The sequence below is a fragment of the Apus apus genome, chromosome Z, assembly GCF_020740795.1.
Source record: "Apus apus isolate bApuApu2 chromosome Z, bApuApu2.pri.cur, whole genome shotgun sequence".
In the NCBI taxonomy this organism is placed as follows: Eukaryota; Metazoa; Chordata; class Aves; order Apodiformes; family Apodidae; genus Apus; species Apus apus.
In genome coordinates this window covers 25,462,382-25,480,815 of record NC_067312.1, presented here as the reverse complement: position 1 = coordinate 25,480,815, position 18,434 = coordinate 25,462,382, and positions in this window count along the sequence as shown.

Genomic DNA, 18,434 nt, shown 5'->3' with positions numbered 1-18,434 from the left:
AGCTTGGAGAAAAGGAGACTGAGGGGTGACCTCATCCATAAAGGGGCAAGTGTCAGGAGACAGAGCCAGGCTTTTTTCAGTGACGACCAGTGATAGGACAAGGGGCAATGGGTGCAAACTGGAGCATAGGAGGTTCCATGTGAATATCAGGAAGAACTTCTTTACTGTGAGAGTGACAGAGCACTGGGACAGGCTGCCCAGAGAGGTTGTGGAGTCTCCTTCTCTGGAGACATTCAAAACCCACCTGGACACGTTCCTGTGTGATGTGCGCTGGGTGACCCTGCTCTGGCAGGGGGGTTGGACTAGATGATCTTTCGAGGTCCCTTCCAACCCCTAAGATTCTGTGATTCTGTGATGTAACAGTTTTTCCTTGGCCGTGACCATTGACATTCTCCTCCGCTGAACCTCCTGTGATGCCCTTGTCACAGGAGCAACAAATGCCATCCAAATGCACAGCCCTCAAAAGGCAGAGGTTGCACCAGGCTAAACAACAGCCTCATGTAGTTCTCAGCCCAGCTCTTCCACTGTGCTTAACATGGCCACCTTGGCAGCCTTTTTGAATTTTAGGTGCACATATATCAAACGACGAAACCTAATCCAAAAGGCCACACAAACCACATTCTTGAGCAGTCACACGTAAAAAGGAAAGTTCTTTTTAATCTCTTTGCATCTTCTCAGCAAACCAAAGTTGATTAAAACCACAAACTAGTTTTAAAGTAGGAGATGCTTACTGCTACTTAAGCCTACTCCTGCTTTTCTCTTTCACCTGTGCTAGATTCCCAGCACAGAGATACTGTTCCCGCAGACTAAGGGCACAGACAGTGGAATTACTTTGTGCCTGCAGCTACATCTGCCAGGGTTTCCATGGCAATATTTTTTTCATCACCAATCTGCTCTTTAGTAGTGTCCCTAATTAATAGAGTATCTTCTCCAAACTGGCAAGTATTGACTCATTTCATTGCATCTCATTTATTGGAAGGAAGCACTGCACACCTAACACTGCTTACAGCTGTATGACCTGTAATCCTCAAATACAGTGTCCATAGTGAAATCCCTTTCAAAACTTAAAAACAGAATGGACAGCACTTACTGCACCAGATGCAGAGACAGGGAATGTTGCTTACTCAACTTAGCAACTTGAGCCATGACTTTACCTCTCCTTTTATGCCATAGAATCATAGAATCATAGAATGGTTAAGGTTGAAAGGGAGCTTAAAAATCATCAAGTTCCAGCCCCCCTGCCATGAGCAGAGACCCCTACCACTAGATAAGGTTGCACAAAACCTCATCCAACCTGGCTTTAAAAACCTCCAGGGATGGGGCATCAACAACCTCCCTGGGTAACCTATTCCAGTGCCTTACTACCCTGATAATGAAGAATTTCTTCCTAATATCTAAGTCTCCCCTCTCTCAGTTTAAAACCATTACCCCTTGTCCTATCACTATCTCATCTCTATGATGAAAAGCCCATCCCCAGCTTTCCTGTAGCCCCCTTTCAAGTACTGGAAGGTGCTGTAAGGTCTCCCTGGAGCCTTCTCTTCTCTGGGCTGAACAGCCCCAGCTCTCTCAGCCTGTCTTAATAGCAGAGGTGCTCCAGCCCTTTGATCATCTTGGTGGCCCTTCTCTGGACCCTCTCCAACAGGTCTGTATCTTTCTTGTGCTGAGGGCACCAGAACTGGACACAGTGCTCCAGGTGGGGTCTCACCAGAGCAGAGCAGAGCAGAGGGCTCTGCTGGCCACATTTCTTTTGATGCAGCCCAGGATGTGTTTGGCTCTCTGGGCTCCAGCACACACTGGTGGCTCATGTTGAGCTTCTCATCTACTACCACCCCCAAGTCTTCTCCTCAGGACTGCTCTCCAGTCATTCTCCCCACAGCCTGTATTTGTGCCAGCCCAGGTGCAGGACCTTGCACTTGGCCTTATTGAACTTCATGAGGTTGGCACTGGCCCACCTCTCCAGCCTGTCAAGGTCCCTCTGGACGGTGTCCATTCCCTCTTGGGTGTCAACCACACCACACAGCTTGGTGTCATCAGCAAACTTGCTGAGAATAAACTCAGTCCCACTGTCCATGTCTCCAACAAAGGTGCTAAACAGCACTGGTCCCAGTACTGACCCCTGAGGGACAGCACTCATCAATTACCTCCACTTGGACACTGAACCATTAACCACAAGTCTCTGGGCATAGCCATCCAGCCAATTTCTTATCCAGCAAGTGGTCCATCTTTCAAATCCATGCCTTGTCAGTTTGGATGTCTTGTGGGATAGTGTCAAACACCTTGCACAAATCCAGGTAGATGACATCAGTTGCTCTGCCACCATCCACCATCTCTGTAGCCTTGTTGTAGAAGGCCACCAAGGACCCTTTGTCCCCTGTGGGTCAGGGTCTTCCCATCCAATGCCAGGAGGCCCAGTGTCCTGGAAATCAAACCATCCAGGAGTTTTGTCCCCTGCCCCCATCAAGTCTAGTTTAAAGCTCTCTCAATGAGCCCCACTAACTCCTGGCCAAGAGTCCTTTTCCCCCTTGTTGATAGCTCTGTGCCATTGCTTGCTAGCATACCTGCTGCCCTGTAAACATCTTCATGATGAAAAACCCAAAGTTCATCCCATGGCACCAGCCTCTAAGCCATTCATTAATCAGTTGTGTTTTCCTAGTCCTTTCAGCTTTTCCTGCCACTGAAGGAACAGAGGAAAAGACCACCTGTGCTCCTGATCCTGCAAACATTCAGCCTAGTTCTCTGAAATCCCTTTTCATTGCCCTGGGACTTGCCTTGGCAACCTCATCAGTGCCCACCTGCATGACCACTAGCAGGTAGTGACCAGAGGGCTGCACCAGCCCTGGTAGCTTCTCTGTAACATTGCTGACCCGGGCCCCAGGGAGGCAGCAGACCTCCCTGAGGTTGGGTCTGGCTGGCATATGGGGCCCTCAGGTCCCCTCAAAAGAGAATCTCCCACAACAATTACCTTCCTCTTGTTCTTAGCAGAGGCAGCCCTAACGCATGGGGCAGACTGCCCCGGCAGCTCCCTGGACCGGCCTTGGCCAGTAACCTCAGTTACCTGATTTTCCTGATCCAGGGCCATATCCCTGTTGTGTAAGGGCACACGTGAAGGTGAGGGAAGCCAGGAGAGGGTTCCCCTGTTGCCTCAAGCAGGGACCCGCTTCCAGTTCCCCTCTTCTCTCAGGTCCCCTACCTCTGCCAGGGGACAGGAAGGCAGAGGATCCTCTGCTTCTCGTGAAGCCTCCCCCTTAAGGTTTTGTCTCAAGGATGGTTGGGCATTACTCCACCAATCTATTTCTCTTTCTCAATCCTGGATACTCCATAATCTTTCCACCTCCTCTTTCAGCTCAGCCACTGGGCTGAGTGAATCATTCACCTGGTCACAGCACACACAGGTGTTCTCTCTGCTCTCCCCCGATACGACTGCCAGGCTGAGACGTTCTGTGCAGCCAGAGACCTGGACAGCTGCGTTCTTGAGAGGCACCTCTGCCTGGGTTGGCACTGTCCTCCTGCCCGAGTGGATACCGTGGCCAGGTCCTCTTCAGCGGGGCGATGACCACTAGCCAAGTTCTTACCTCGAGGCAAGAGGGGGCCCGTGCCCTGCTCCGTGCCCTGCACGAACCGCCGCGCAAACTGCAGCGCCAGGCCCTTCTGCTGTGCCAGGCCCTGTTTGCTGCTCCTCGTTGCCTGCTCCTGTTTGCTGCTCCTGCTCACCTGCTCCTGGTCGCTGCGCTCCCCAGGGGCTGCTTCTACCTGAGGGGGTCAGGCCCCGTCCCTTTTCCTCCGCCCATGGCGAGTCAGAGCTGCCGCTCCCCAGCAGCTCTCGCTCCCTGCCCAGGGACAGGGGCTGGGACTGACTCCTTCCCAGTCACTCTGTTTCTCTCGCCTTCTCTTCCTCGGTTTTGCCGAGGGTTTCCTTGCGGTTTAGCCGCTGCAGAAGGGGTCCGCCAGCACAGTCCCTCACTCTGGTGTCCCTCTCCTCAGTGGCTTCACCGAAATGGCCAGGTCCCTGCATGGTGTAGCTGCCTGGCCAAGATGCAGTGAGTTCTGAAATGTAAAGGCATGTTGTTGTCAATTATTGGCCGTTGATGAAGGGTTGCATTAAGACTCTTAACCAATATGATAAAGATTGATCTGTTTGTGGATAACTGACCTGCAGGAAATTTGCAGCACATGTTATGATTACACTTGGAAAAGGAAACTCCCTTCCACAAAGATGGCATTTCTTGTCCCTTTGTAACTTGATGGAGGAATACTTTTCTTTCTAGCTTCTAGCATGATAGCTACCCTTTTAACTAGCCCTGATGAGATCCAGGCTTCTGCTGTAACAAATAAACACAGAAGGTATCACTGGTTTATCGCTCCTCTCTGTGCTCTCTTAAATAACATTTCTAGTATGTCACTTCAATTATGTAGCTCTTGCCTGGCTTCTTGTATTAGATCAACCACATGCATCAACACAAACATAAAAAAATCCCAAGTCTTCAGAAACAACCATTTTTCAGTCATCTCTTTAGAGTGAGTACATGAATGTTCCTGTGAGCTTTGCACAGTCAAAGTACTATGTATTGCAGCAGTACTGCAGGGTATGGATGCTTAGCAATTTTAACTCTCCCCCAAACTCTGTCACTTTTTTGTCACAGTCAAACATAGAATCACAAAATCATCAAGGTTGGAAAAGACCTTCAAGATCATAAAGTCCAACCAACCACCCTACAACCCCTAAACATTAAACCATATCCCAAAACACCATGTCTAGCCAATTTTTTTAACATCTCCAAGGACGATGCCTTTACCACCTCCCTGGGCAGACTGTTCCAATGCCTCACCACTCTTTCTGTGAAGAAATTTTTCTTAATATCCAATCTGAACCTCTCCTGGCACAACTTGATCCCATTTCCTCTTGTTTCTAGCCACTAGTGAGAAGAGGCCAACACCCACCTCACCACAACCTCCTCTCAGGTAGCTGCAGAGAACAACGAGGTCTCCCTTCAGCCTCTTCTTCTCCAGGATGAACAGCCTCAGCTCCCTCAGCCTCTCCTCGTAAGACCTCTTCTCCAGACCCCTCATCAGCCTAGCTGCCCTGCTCCGCATCCTCTCCAGCACCTCAATGTCTTTCCTATACTGTGGTGCCCAAAACTGCACACAGTGTTCAAGGTGTGGCCTCATCAAGGCCGAGCAGAGGGGCAGGATCACCTCCCTGGTCCTGCTGGTCACACTATTCCTGATGCAGGACGGGATGCTGTTGGCCTTCTTGGCCACCTGGACACACTGCTGGCTCATGTTCAGCTGTCAGTCAGCATCTCCAGGTCTCTCTCTGCTGGGCAGTTCTCCAGCCAGTCCTCCCTAAGCCTGTAGTGCTGCTGGGCATTGTTGTGGCCAAAATGCAGGACCTGACACTTGGCCTTATTGAAATTCATATAGCATTTTTGGTTTTCCATCATGTTATGCCTGAAGTAGCCATTAACAACAAAAAGATTTTTACACAGTCATCTGCAGTCCTACTAATACACAGCATCATGCCTTAGTTTACTGTAGGCATCAAAAAAGTTTAAAATAAACAATTTTTTTTGCTGCATGAACGTACATATTTGTATGTAAACACGCACATACAAAACACACAGATATCGATCTGTGTAGATAACATGTATGCACATAAGAACTTGATTTTGTATAGGAAAAAATAAAAGCTGATTAATGCACTGACACTTCTTTGTTTACAAATTGCTGACACCAATTATAGTTTCCTCAAGTCACACAATTCAAATTTTTCTATAGATTATATTGATCAAATAGAGTAGCTATTAATAAGAAAAATCGGTCTTATTTTAAGAATTACTTAGAGAGATTTTTCCTAAGAAGTTACTAAAAAATGTTATCTTAAAGATGACTTCTCTGAATCAGGCTATATACCTTTGAGATACGGTTAGTTGTGTTTCAGTTTCAAAATCCATGCCTAATCCAGACAGTATTTTCCCTTATGTCTAATAAATATATCAGTTGAAAAGTGTCTGCAAGGATTTCACACTGTGCCAGGATCAAATACAGTCCAAAATATTTCACACATCAAAGAAACAGAGATAGAAGCAGAGTACTCCAGCCAGAAGATGATATTTCAATGGACATTGTTATACTCCTCTACAACCAGCATACATGTCTTAAAAATTCATTCTGCTGTTCCTTATATTCAGTGTCTGTTAAATCCATTCTCTTAGAAAATGGCTAACAGGTCATGATGTTGCATTCCCCAGCACAGGTGAGTGATACAAATGCTCAGGCACCCATTATTCCTGCAGAGAAGTTGCCCCTTCAATCCATAGGCCCTCTTAGAGGCAAGACATGGCCCTGGGTGATGGGAGATAACACAGCTCAGTCACTTGCATTGTTCTGGTGCTTGAGGCCATGCTGTCTAACCAGGTTGCTTAGTGACTGAAGGTGATGCAAAGGGCTGAATTAAAAGTGGATACTCCAGGTAACTACGGTAGACCGGGTCAACCTCTGGGCATTCCTTCAAGAATCTGATACATTTTGTCATGTCTCCACCTACCTAACCATCAGAGTATAGAGTTTTAGGAACAGGACAGGAGATCATTTAGCAATGCCAACAGAGAGCATTGAGTTCCCCTTCCTGGCCGGAGTGCAGCTTGATCTAGGTGAGCCTGGATGTAAACTCCTTTAACAACTTGCTATGGAATGAAAGTTCAACCATACGAGGTAATTAACTTGACCCTAGGTGTCCTGAGAGGGTTGCTGCAGCACCAGTCACAATGTTTTCTCTGAGAGAAGAAATGTTTCTCTCCTGAAGAAGGGAACAGCTGCTTCCATCAAGAGAGCTGAAGTTGCCCATGGCCCAAAGAAGTGCATGGATTCGCATTCATAAATGTAAATAAACAATTTTGCATTTTATGAGATTTTTGAGGCTGCAAGAAAAAACTTTGTCATCCCTACCATTCAATAGCGTTGGCTACCCTTGAAGTCACATTAGAAACTCACGTGTTGCCCAGTCAGACAGATCACCTTGGTCTGCTTCCTTCTTTCTTTGTTGATCAGTTAAGCTATGATGCAGGAAAATACATAATAACTATGCCCCTAGAAATAGACATCCTTCGTGATCCTCCTTGCCACAAGGACCATGTGGAGCTGGACAGCCAAGTCCTCAGGTCTTTGGCTCTGCAGCAGCTCACTTGATGGAAGGATCCAGCAGTAGATAACTGAGTGCTTCAGGGTCTTATGGCTGTGATGCAGCTCATCATAAAAGGTGAGAAGGCATCTGAGAGTGCAGTGCTCCCATCTGCTCCTTCATGGATAATTCCTGGGAGGAATAGAGAAGAGTACTGCATTGCTCCTGACTGAGAGAAAACGAGGTGTTAACTTGTTATAATTCTCAAAGAAGTGAGACCACCCCTCTGCCCTAGGCTTTAGATTTAATATCTAAGTGTGCAAAATATGTCTTAAGTTCTTCTATCTGGTCTGAATAATAAAAACTCATCAAAAGTGCAGGTGAATGCTAATAGTGGGAAAAGGTTACGCACATGTTTCTAACAGAAATAATTTGTGTTTAATCATAATTTCTGGCAAAGATTTGGGCCAGTTCTCACTTTTGCCACGCTCTGTTCACAACATCTTGCTATAAAGTCAAGTAATTAGTTTTATGCTGATTTAATAGATTAGAAAGTAGTCTGTGTATTTCCATTTTTAATATTTCTATCTGCTGCATTACATAGGTTTTTGTGCTCTTCTGCCTCCATGAAGCCTGCAGCCTTCTCTGTCATATGACTGATGTAATGCAGTATTTTCTACTACATACTGTGAATAAATATGCTCTTTTTTTGTGTATCTTGTATTTGGTTTACATTTATTTATTAATAGAAACAGAGTATCCTACATTGGGCCATGTTGCTGTGTTCTCCTTTGCAAAGAAAATTGTTTTGCTTCTTCAGTGCTCATTTCTTCTATTATATAATTGATAAAGGACTGAGGAAGAAGGTGCCATAAAACAGAATAACACTTTTATGAGTTCCTAAAAGTCTAACTATACTTTGTGAAGAAAATGAAGCAAACAATTTTTTTTTTTTAATCTGATACCACAAAATGCAAGCTGCTCTGATCTTAAGTGTGATAGCAATCTAAACCCCCAGGTGGCATTCTAATCTTGGTTTTGTAAATAATTTGTTTTCATAAGGAATGGATCTGATTCTTTTGTTTAAAAGAAATTTTCCTCACCCTCCTGGTAGATTTGAACAAAGAAATTAAAGGCATGCTCCAATTAATTAGTTGTTTTTATTCATGTTTCCAGTTTGTGCACTTTTTGGTAATTCAAATGCAGTAACCCCCAACCCAGCTTGAAATCTGATACACATTTAATGGAATTAGGGAAATTATACTATATTACAGATATTAAAGGCCATAATCCGATGATGCTTCGCAACAGCTATTCAATAAAATATAACACTGAAATTTTAAAGACCACAATTACAGTAAAATTAATTACATTTCAAATTTTTTTAAGAAAAGTGTAAATCCAATTACGTCTCTAATACTTTACAACACATGGGTATTAACTGATGCTAGATCACAGTGAAATCCAGGCAGAATTTGATATTATAACTAAATGAAACTAAAAGCATTCTAGTTGGATTTCCATTCCCTTCCAGAAGTAAAAACAGGCAGCCCTTCGCAGAGAGCACAACTTGCACCTCCTAACTTAGGCATTCAGTTTAGGTCCTGAGGATGTTGATCATCTGTCTTCAGCTCCCTCAGTCATCAGAGAAAGGATGGCTCCCACAGAGGTTGACTCAGATTACCCCACGTAGCTCCTCGTCCAAGATGTTCCCTGCTGAAACATTTCTCTCTCCATCAGCTTCATGGTTGAAAACCTGGGGTCTAGTGTTGGTCATGTAGTGCTTTTTCCTTTTCAGCCATCTCATGCTGTTGTCACTCTGTTGTTGAATGCCCATGTGCTTTTTCCCACACTGTACCCAAAGTGTGAGAGGAGTGCCTATAAAAACCCCAAACCTCATTGCCCCCCTTGAATCTCTTCCTCCAACAATTCCTTTGCAACAAACCCCACAACTTTCTTAAAAACCACTGAGCTGATGAGCTGCAAATTGTTCTTATGTCACTGTCCAAAAGTGTAACCTAATCACAAGTGCCATGGGCCTCACCATCTGCATCCCTTTGCAATTTCCTCATTTGTGTTTGGATTATAACCTCTTTGAAAGGTGGACTGTTTTATTTTGTACTTTTGCAGCACTTAGACAAATGGGATCTTTGTCCCTCTTTAGGATTCCAGTGGGATACAACACCATGAATACACAGTAATCATATTTGATAAAGCAAACAGAGCTTAAAATACGTGGGTACCTAGTAGGTCATACAAAAAAAGTGTATTTGCTTACTGCCCTAGATATATTTCAGAGTGTACTTTAGGTGGAGACAGTAACTCAGAGTATCATCAACCACACTTATTTAAACAAAACCCAAATTGCTATAGCAGTGTTAGACTGTAGATAGCCAGGAGACACAGAGGAAAAGTTTAAAGTTCAAATTTTCATCTGTCCTGTTGTGTTTCAGCCCTAAAACTCTCAACAGCTCATCTGAAAAGCTATTTCACTATATTTTTAGAGACTAAGCTGTAGTTCATACTAGAGTCACTTGCAGGTGGGATCACTGGGCTTTGGACTGGACAGATTAACAACTCCTTTGAATTTAAACAGATTTGGAAACAAAGCTGTGTATATTTGTGCACAAATACTTATGAACAACCCTTTTTTAGACTGACTTGCACTGTGCATGTGATGTATTTCTGTTTAGTTATCTTTCTATTTGTCAATCACATTTTTTAATCCTGTGTTTGCTCGTGACATTTAGGTATAGGTATTGCTATGTGTTAAGCATATACCTATAATTCTAATAGCTTATCCCCTTCTGAGTGAGCACAAAGATGGTCACAGGGTATTCCTTTCTCTCCTAATTCAGAATTGGTTGAGAGATTCTTTTGCCCTTAAAAAAAAGTCTGTCTTGAGAGGAAAAATACTGCCTGACAGCTCATCACAGGAAAGTTTTGTGCATGTAGCAAAGATGTCCAAATGGAAAAAGCCTCGCTGCCTTAGCCATAGTGAATACAGCAGGAGCCTTCAATACCTACAGCACATTAAGTCACCACAATGAGAGGACAGGTCACTTCTTAATGTCCTCTGGGGCCTTGCCAAAGAAGTTATTGGATGTCCTCTACTGCTAATTGTTTAATTTTCTTACGTCACACTCAGTTCCTGGCCATAAGAATACATTGGCAACATGATGCTACTGTGCAGCTAATCTATGCAAGCACAATGCAGAGATACTTTTAATACAGATATGGATTTATATAGACCAGTAAGATGTTAGCAAGACCTCACTCACTGTGTTAAGTACAGCACTGGTCCTGCAGTCAGAAAGGATTAATTCACACCCATATATGAGCAAGGAGTAGTCACTGTAATCCCTGAGACTGATCACACCAGGTTGACGCCAGCAATTCAGCTCAACCCAACACAAGTGGAAAGGGGAGAACTGCTCTCCATAGTGTACCATGGAGATATTTACTAGGAGATAGCTCGGAAATGAGAATTATTTTTTTGATCAAAAGTGAGGTTTTGGTGGGAAAAGCCCATAGTGGCTGTGCTATGACACATGAACAGCCTTGGGAAAAGCCTGTAGGGACAGAGGTGGTGGTGTTGCTCTGTGAAATCCCTTCCTGTGTTCCTGTGCTGATGCACCAGGCTGGCACAAGACCAATAGGTACTCACCTCTGCTATATAATTAGATAGGATTAAAAGATGCATATACCTTTCTCTACTTGCAGAACTGAGGGAGGGAGAGATGAGGAAATTCCACTGTTTATTTGCCAAAGTCCAGTCTGGCAAAGTATTTCCTCTTTACAATTTACAATTATTATTTACAGTTTTCCTTTTTCCTATTTGCTCCTATTTACAAGGAGTCACATGGAAAAGACAAGGGGTAACGGGCACAAGTTGCTCCTGGGGAGATTCTGATTGGACACAAGAGATAAATTTTTCACCATGAGGACAAACATTGGAATAGTCTCCCAAGGGAAGTGGTAGGTTTTCCCACATTGGACACTTTTGAGTCTCAGCTTGACAGGGTGCTGAGCCACCTCATATAAGCTATAGCATTACCTAGAAAGGTTGAACCAGATGATCCTTGAGGTCCCTTCCAACCTGCCATTCTATGATTCTATGATTCTATTATTCTGTGATTTCCATCACATTTCTAATGTGCGTGGTTTGAATTTACTTGCCAAAAGACTCACAGGCAAGTTTGTGTTTAAGTAAGTTACCGAAACACTAAGTGGAATACATGCTGATAACTGGTTTTCATCTGGCATATCCTTTCCATTGCTCAAGAGGAATCTTCCCACTCAGAAAAAACAGATTAAAGCCAAATTCTTGAAAATTATTTAGTTCATTCATTGCAGTCAAATTATTGGAAAGCAGGCAGCTAAATATCTGAAGGAGTAAAGGTTAATTCGTTAAAGGGAATACCTCAGCCTGACTGCAAAGTCCAGCACTCCAGTTAAGAAATAGACTGGAGTGTAGGTTATGAGCACCACATACTGAGGTTTTCTTCTTTCACATTTCAGTCTGCACAGTTTGAAACAAAACGTCATTCAACTTAACAAAATAAGTTCAAACAAAAATTATAATTGATGAGCCATAATGATTTAGAAGATTAGCTAGGGAACAGTTCTTTTTTTCTTGTACCATGGTTAAAAAATATTACTATATTAATTCATACTATGTCATTAAATAAAATGAGTTTCTCATTCTTACTCCCTTCTTCATATGAAACTACTGAAATGCCACAAAAAGACAGCAGTATTAGGCCGTATCCTTTTCTCATTTTTTTATACAAATTCCCCCTTGAAGTTATGAGTAAGGTTAAGTCAGGAGAGGGTCCCATTTTCTTGGGCCTTGGTCTCATAAATCCTTGTACAATGTAGAGCTGGAAGCATGAGAGTGTTGCTCTCCAGGCTAATTTTGTGGCAGAAGAGTCTGGATAGTGCAGCATAGGGTATTTGAGTGCCAGCTAACCAGCTGTGTCATCTGTCCTGTTGCTGTGCTGGCTTTCCTCATCTCCCCCAGCATGAAATTTGCCATGGTTGTTTTCCAGAGCAAGTACAGGCAGATGCTGCATCTGGGCTGCAAGAAAGCTAAGTTGAGGGCTGCAACCTTCTTCTCGGTGCACAAATAATCATCAAGTCCTTGTTCTCTTACACTGTTCTCTTCATTAAAAGAACAGCAAAAAAAAGGGCACAAAAGCAGTTAAGGTGAGTGACTGATGGACTGAGAGCTTTGGTCAAAAGAACAAAGCCAGTGTAAAAGCAACATGAATTTCAGGAGAATCAGTTCCCCTGTTCAAAGAGAGGTCCTTGGAATCATACTTCTCCTCTCTTGCTTTACTCTTAGAATAGGACAGGCTGTGTTAATACCAACACAGGGCCAAGTTATCTCTTTTTTCAATAGTACTTTCTTGAGGAGTGCACTGGTCTGCACAGTATCGTTGCTTGAAGAATATCTTAATAGGGTTTCAGTCCTTTTTAAATATTTCCTCTTCTTTTCTCCCAGGAATTCTTCCTACAGAAGTCCAGCTTTGTAGAAATAAGTTTTAAGCTAGAAGGAGCTACTGTGTTCAGTAACTCTCATCTTCCATGCAACATAGGTCCGAAAACTTCACCCAACCATTTCCATAGAAAGCTTCTGTGCAAGTTGTAGTGGGTTTTCATAAAAGCAGCTGCTCTCCATGTAGGTATTTTGCATGACAGACTCTGGCACATATGTAGTCAAGCTACTCCAGGGCTTGGTTCAGCTCACTATTTACAAATGTTTGAACGCATCTTGAAATTTGTTTGACTATAACATCCAGCCACCAGGATCATGGTATGTCCAGTCAGCAAAGAACACAACTAAGTACTTTGCTGTACTTCCATGTACTTTCCTGTACTTCCATTTTTCCCCGTATATATTCTTGCTCTCCACCTCAGCAAAAAGCTCTTCTTTCTCTCCTTTTTCCTATAATAATTCTGGGAGCTTGCACACCTGTTTACATGTCCCCTTTTGTCCACAGACTTCCAGGAGCACAAGCCCTATGGTATAGTCTAATTTTGTCTCGCTATGCATCTTCAACTAAATATCAGACACCATGTGAAATTTTGTGAGAGGATTGTACTTGGGGGAATCCACATAAGTAAAAACTGACTTCAGTTTCTGAGAGGACCAAAATGTAGGCTCTGAGGACTGCTGAGCCCAGATGATAAAGATTAAAGCTTGTATTTCAGCTGAACACATGTTTCAAAAAAACGAACAAAACCCAAACAAAAACAAACAGTGATCAGCTGCTTTGGTAGAGCCTTACATATCGTTAATTCACCAGGAGATAATATGTCTCTCCTTCCAGCTGTGGTAACTCAGCCATGGTAAAGTGTAACCCAGTTCAGATGATAGGACTCACATTAAAACCATCAAGAAACATTTGTGGATGCTTCTATTCTGAGTCAGATGGTTTTAGGATTTTGGCAGGCAGCATGCAGCCAAAGAGACAAAAAAAGCCCAGTTATTGCTGTTCACAGACAGAAACTGCTTCTTTACAAAGGGCCACAAGATAGGCAGCCTGACTGAATGAATTAGGGGTGTAATGTTCCTACCCTGGGTCTAGCCACACATCCCTCCACTTGTTGGCAGGGAATGGGGAAATTCCAGGCCAGTAGATCCCCCCCATCCCCAAGGTCCTTCAAAATTGAGTAAGAAGGAATAGTGTCCTTGGGCAGCAGATGCAAAGGACATAGTGCTGTGGCCCAGCAGTTTTGACCAGATCCAACACCCTGGCAGGCTGAAGTTGAACCTCCTGCGCATGAGCTAGGGAAAGGGTGCAAGAGAGAAGTGGCAAGAACTCACTCTGTTAAGAGCTTAAAAAGTGAAATATTTGGTCGCTTTCTTGCCCTTGTCCACCAGAGGCTTGTTCAGCAGATAGACATGTTTCCCATCAAGAACTACCAAGGCTCTAAAAAGTAGTGGACCTTTCCAAAACAAAGCTCAGTATCTTCCATCCTAAATGAATATATTTTGGGGTGCTTTGATTTGGGGTGCCAGGCTTTAGGTCCAATTTCAGAAGTGCTTGGCACTGTCCACCAAAGAAAGGTTGTCCACAGCTGACAGTGCTCAGTGCCTCTGGAAAATGCATCTCCAGGGTGTTCTAAACAGATATTAAAACATCAGGAACAGCTTTTGAAATGTGGAGGCTGTGTTGGGGGCTATGCAAATCCATTGGGAATTCTTATACCTTGCACGAGAAGGCGAAGGTCTGTCCCCAGGGACACATTCACTATTTTCCTTGACTCTATCAAGGGCGTGGTAGTAGATGAGAAGCTTGATATGAGCCACCAGTGTGTGCTGGAGCCCAGAGAGCCAAACACATCCTGGGCTGCATCAAAAGAAGCGTGCCCAGCAGTGCCAGGGAGGGGATTCTGCCCCCCTGCTCTGCTCTGGTTAGACCCCACCTGGAGCACTGTGTCCAGTTCTAGGGCCCTCAGCACAAGAAAGATACAGACCTGCTGGAAAGGGTCCAAAGAAGGGCCACCAAGATGATCAAAGGGCTGGAGCACCTCTGCTATTAAGACAGGCTGAGAAAGTTGGGGCTGTTCAGCCTAGAGAAGAGAAGGAAGACCTTATAGTGGCCTTCCAGTACTTGAAGGAGGCCTACAGGAAAGCTGGGGAGAGGCTTTTCATCAGAGAGAGAAGATAGTGATAGGACAGGGGGTGATGGTTTTAAACTGAGAGAGTGGAGATTTAGGTTAGATATTAGGAAGAAATTATTCACTATAAGGGTGGTGAGGAACTGGGATGGGTTGCCCAGGGAGGTTGTTGATGCCCCATCCCTGGAGGTTTTTAAGGCCAGGTTGGACTTGGTTTTGTGCAACCTGATCTAGTGGCAGGTTTCCCTGCTCATGGCAGGGGGGTTGGAACTTGATGATCTTTAAGGTCCCTTCCAACCTTAATGATTCTGTGATTCTAAGAATTTATGTGAAGTTCCAGCCCCACTGAAATAGAAAAGGACAGGATAGCCTTCTCTGAGAAGCAGTGTGGTTTGGAGGTCAAGAGTTACTATGCATTGTAGAGAAGACTGGCTCCTACATGTGGTCCTTGGCAGGAGCAAGACACCCAGCTTAAACTTCAAACCTCACCACTGCATTGCTGCAGTTGATACTAAGGCTGCCACCACTGCTCTGCTCCCCATGACAGCATTTGAGTGAGATGTAGACACCCAGTTTACTGGATGACCTTTTTGCTTTCTAAGCTCTGGGTTAGAGACAACCTTTGTGATGAAAACAGCTGCGAAGCAAAACAGAGGTACTGGATTTGTGATTTAAGACCCTTCTTCTGTCAATGCTTTTCAGTATTGACTCAGGCTGCTGTTTCTCTCTCCCCATAGCTGCAGGCAATGGGGAGTGTTTTCTCTGGTTTCAGACAGAAAAGAGGTACCAGCAGTTAAGTGAATACAAAATGACAAATACATAAAGCTGGCATCTTTGTGCAGACAGACATCCCCACCTTTGCCAGACAGCTCAGATCCTCTTGTCATCTCCCAAGTTAGACAAAGAACCTGTCAAAGCCAAACTGATTGATGCATTCAACAAAAGCCCCTCTGACCCACTGTCTTCTCCCAAGAGCCTTCAGCTCTTCTCAGCTTTTATATCATTAACACTCTCAAGGCAGGCAAGAGGTCATTTCTAATTTGTGAATGCCCTTGGACCATAAGCTGTGATTTTTAATTTGTTTACCTTGCATATTAAACAGTACTTTCAAAGGTACTGTCAATAAATCATCTATGCATAGGGATCTTCATTCCAGACCTGGTTGTTACTTTACCTTTTTTGATTTGATCAGATGAGATTTAAAAATATTCTTTGAGGGCCATTTCAGGTATCAAGAACAGTGCCAGCACCAAAATCTCCAGAGAGCTGAGGACAAACCCAATGAGATGAAGGAAGAGCTCTGATTTGCAAAGAAATAAAATCATGCTGCTACTTTGGACCCAGAAGTGGGCACTCAACTTAGAGCATTGTGGCAGTGAAAAGTGCCTTCCTGGAGAAGGTCACACATGGTTTCTGCCCACCAAGATGCGCTGTGTGAGCCTGGCCAGGGAACTCTCAGAAGTGCCAAGATCTGTGCTACCAGTTCTCTAAGTGCCACACACAAGGAAAAAACAGAGAAATCACTAGTTCATCAATTTAACCTTCCCTCAGAGCTCGTTGCCATGTGGGCAGGTATAGCCCTCGACCCTGTAATTCAGCAGTTTCTCTAACAGGTTTGCATTCTCTTGTTTGTACGTGTGTCCCTCTAGTTTATTCTCCAGGAGAAAACAGGAGTGTTTTTTTATGTCTCAGCTTTTCATTTCCCAAAATACTTTTTATTAAGCTTACAGGGCTGGAAGGGGAATATTTCCATATGTTTGCATGTAAATGCACGGCAATGGATCACTATCACTCAATCTCCCTCTCTGTCTGATATGAGATGCTACAGAGCTATTGAGCTGCAGCATTGGTGTCACAAATTGAGCCATGTGCAACTCAACATTTGGGTTCACAGGGTTTGTGTTAACCTTGATCCCACTTTTAGATCCTGTGAGGTTTGCGCATAGTTATAGACAAGACCAGGTCTGAGTTTCAGGATGCCTAAAAAGTTAGCAAAACTTATCTACTAAGTCATGTCTGCTCAATTTCTCATGGAAACTCTTGAAAAGGATTCAAGAATTTAATAAGCTATCATCAAAGAGTCATTCAAAAGAGGTCCAGTAAAAAACTGTCCCAGATTTGCTCCTTTTTAGTCCCAAATTCATTCAAAATATTGCCTACATTTCTGAAGGGTATGGAAATTACAGCAAATAAATGAGGATCCAAGAGATCCCCATCAAGCACAAGTGAATTTATGATAACTTGGTCTCCCGGTTCCTCTACTCTGGGACATCGCAGTAAATTTCACAGCCTGATTTGTAGGAAGCTGCAAAAAGAAGAAGAACAAAAGCAAAGCAAACCAGAAACTGCCTCACATGCAGTTATGTCTTGACCATCTGCGAGTGTAAAAGGTAGGCTGCCTTTCAAACAACTGCATTTAGAGGTTGACTTACAAACTGAAACATCAAGGATTTTCTAATAACACAGCACAGGGAAAGAAAAAAAGAAGTGCTGTTAAACAAAACATACACTGAGCAAATGCTGCAAAAACTAAAAAACTACCAAAAGATAGTTTCCATTTCCAGGGAAGAATGGGGCCTGCAGTGGCTAACAGCTTCCTCTGCTCCCTGCCCTTGTCTGCAGTACCCAGGGTTCCCGGGTACAGCTGCTCTGCAGTGGAGAAGTGATGGTTCTTGTTCAGTGAGGGTAGCAGGAGTGTGTACAAGAAAACAAGGCAAAAACAGAAAAGAGAGGCAATGGATCAACTTAGCCCGAGACCACAAAAGGCCATCTCTGTTTGTAGCACATCCCAATGCAATCATGTTCCCAGCTGGATCTTCTCTCAAACATTCCTCACCAGGGTTTCCTTTCTCACGTTCAAGGCCATGAGGTGGGGCCTATGCATCATGTTGGGCCTATAAACTTTGTGCACGTGCACTTCTGTGACATGCAACAGCACTGCCCCATGTAAAGTCAACAAGTGCAAATAACCCTCTGTATCTAAGAGCAGCACAAGCAGTGCTGTAGGGCTGACTGTGAGCTGGAGTGCAGAGCCACAATTTTGATGGGAGCAGCATTGCAAGGCCCGTGTGTAGGACGCGCCAGCGCAGGGATGTGCTGGAGTGGGGAGACTGGCCACACGATCAGGGACAGCTTGATAGACCAGGCCCCCCAAAAAGGAGAGACCAGAAGAGCCCCTTTGACAATGAATTATTTAAATCAGGCACTAAGATGTAGCTCTGATTAAAAAGCTTGTTCAAATTGCTTTCACTGTGATTCATAAACTCTTCATGCAAATTCGTATGTTAGGATGAGCACAAAAATTAGAAAGCTGGAATAAGATTGCTTTAATTTAAATAAGAGACATGGTTGTGAATATTAGGCTTTTACACTGTTAGCAGTAACCCATCAGATGTTAACAAAATCTGATATGCAACAGTTTTACATATCCCCTTGTGGGAGAAAGATCAACTTGCAAACCGCTTTATAAATCAGCCACACTGTTAGAGTTAGGCTACTGTATCTAAATGGCTTTTAGATATGCTTCCTGTTTTAAGCTACCATATTTACAAATGAAAGCTTTTTCAAACCACGTCTTTTAATATAATTTGCATATTTAGTAATACATTGATTAACATTAAACACGGATTATTGCAATTTATTTCAGAAACAGATGGGATGCATTAAGTGAAAAGCCAGAGTGTTTTAA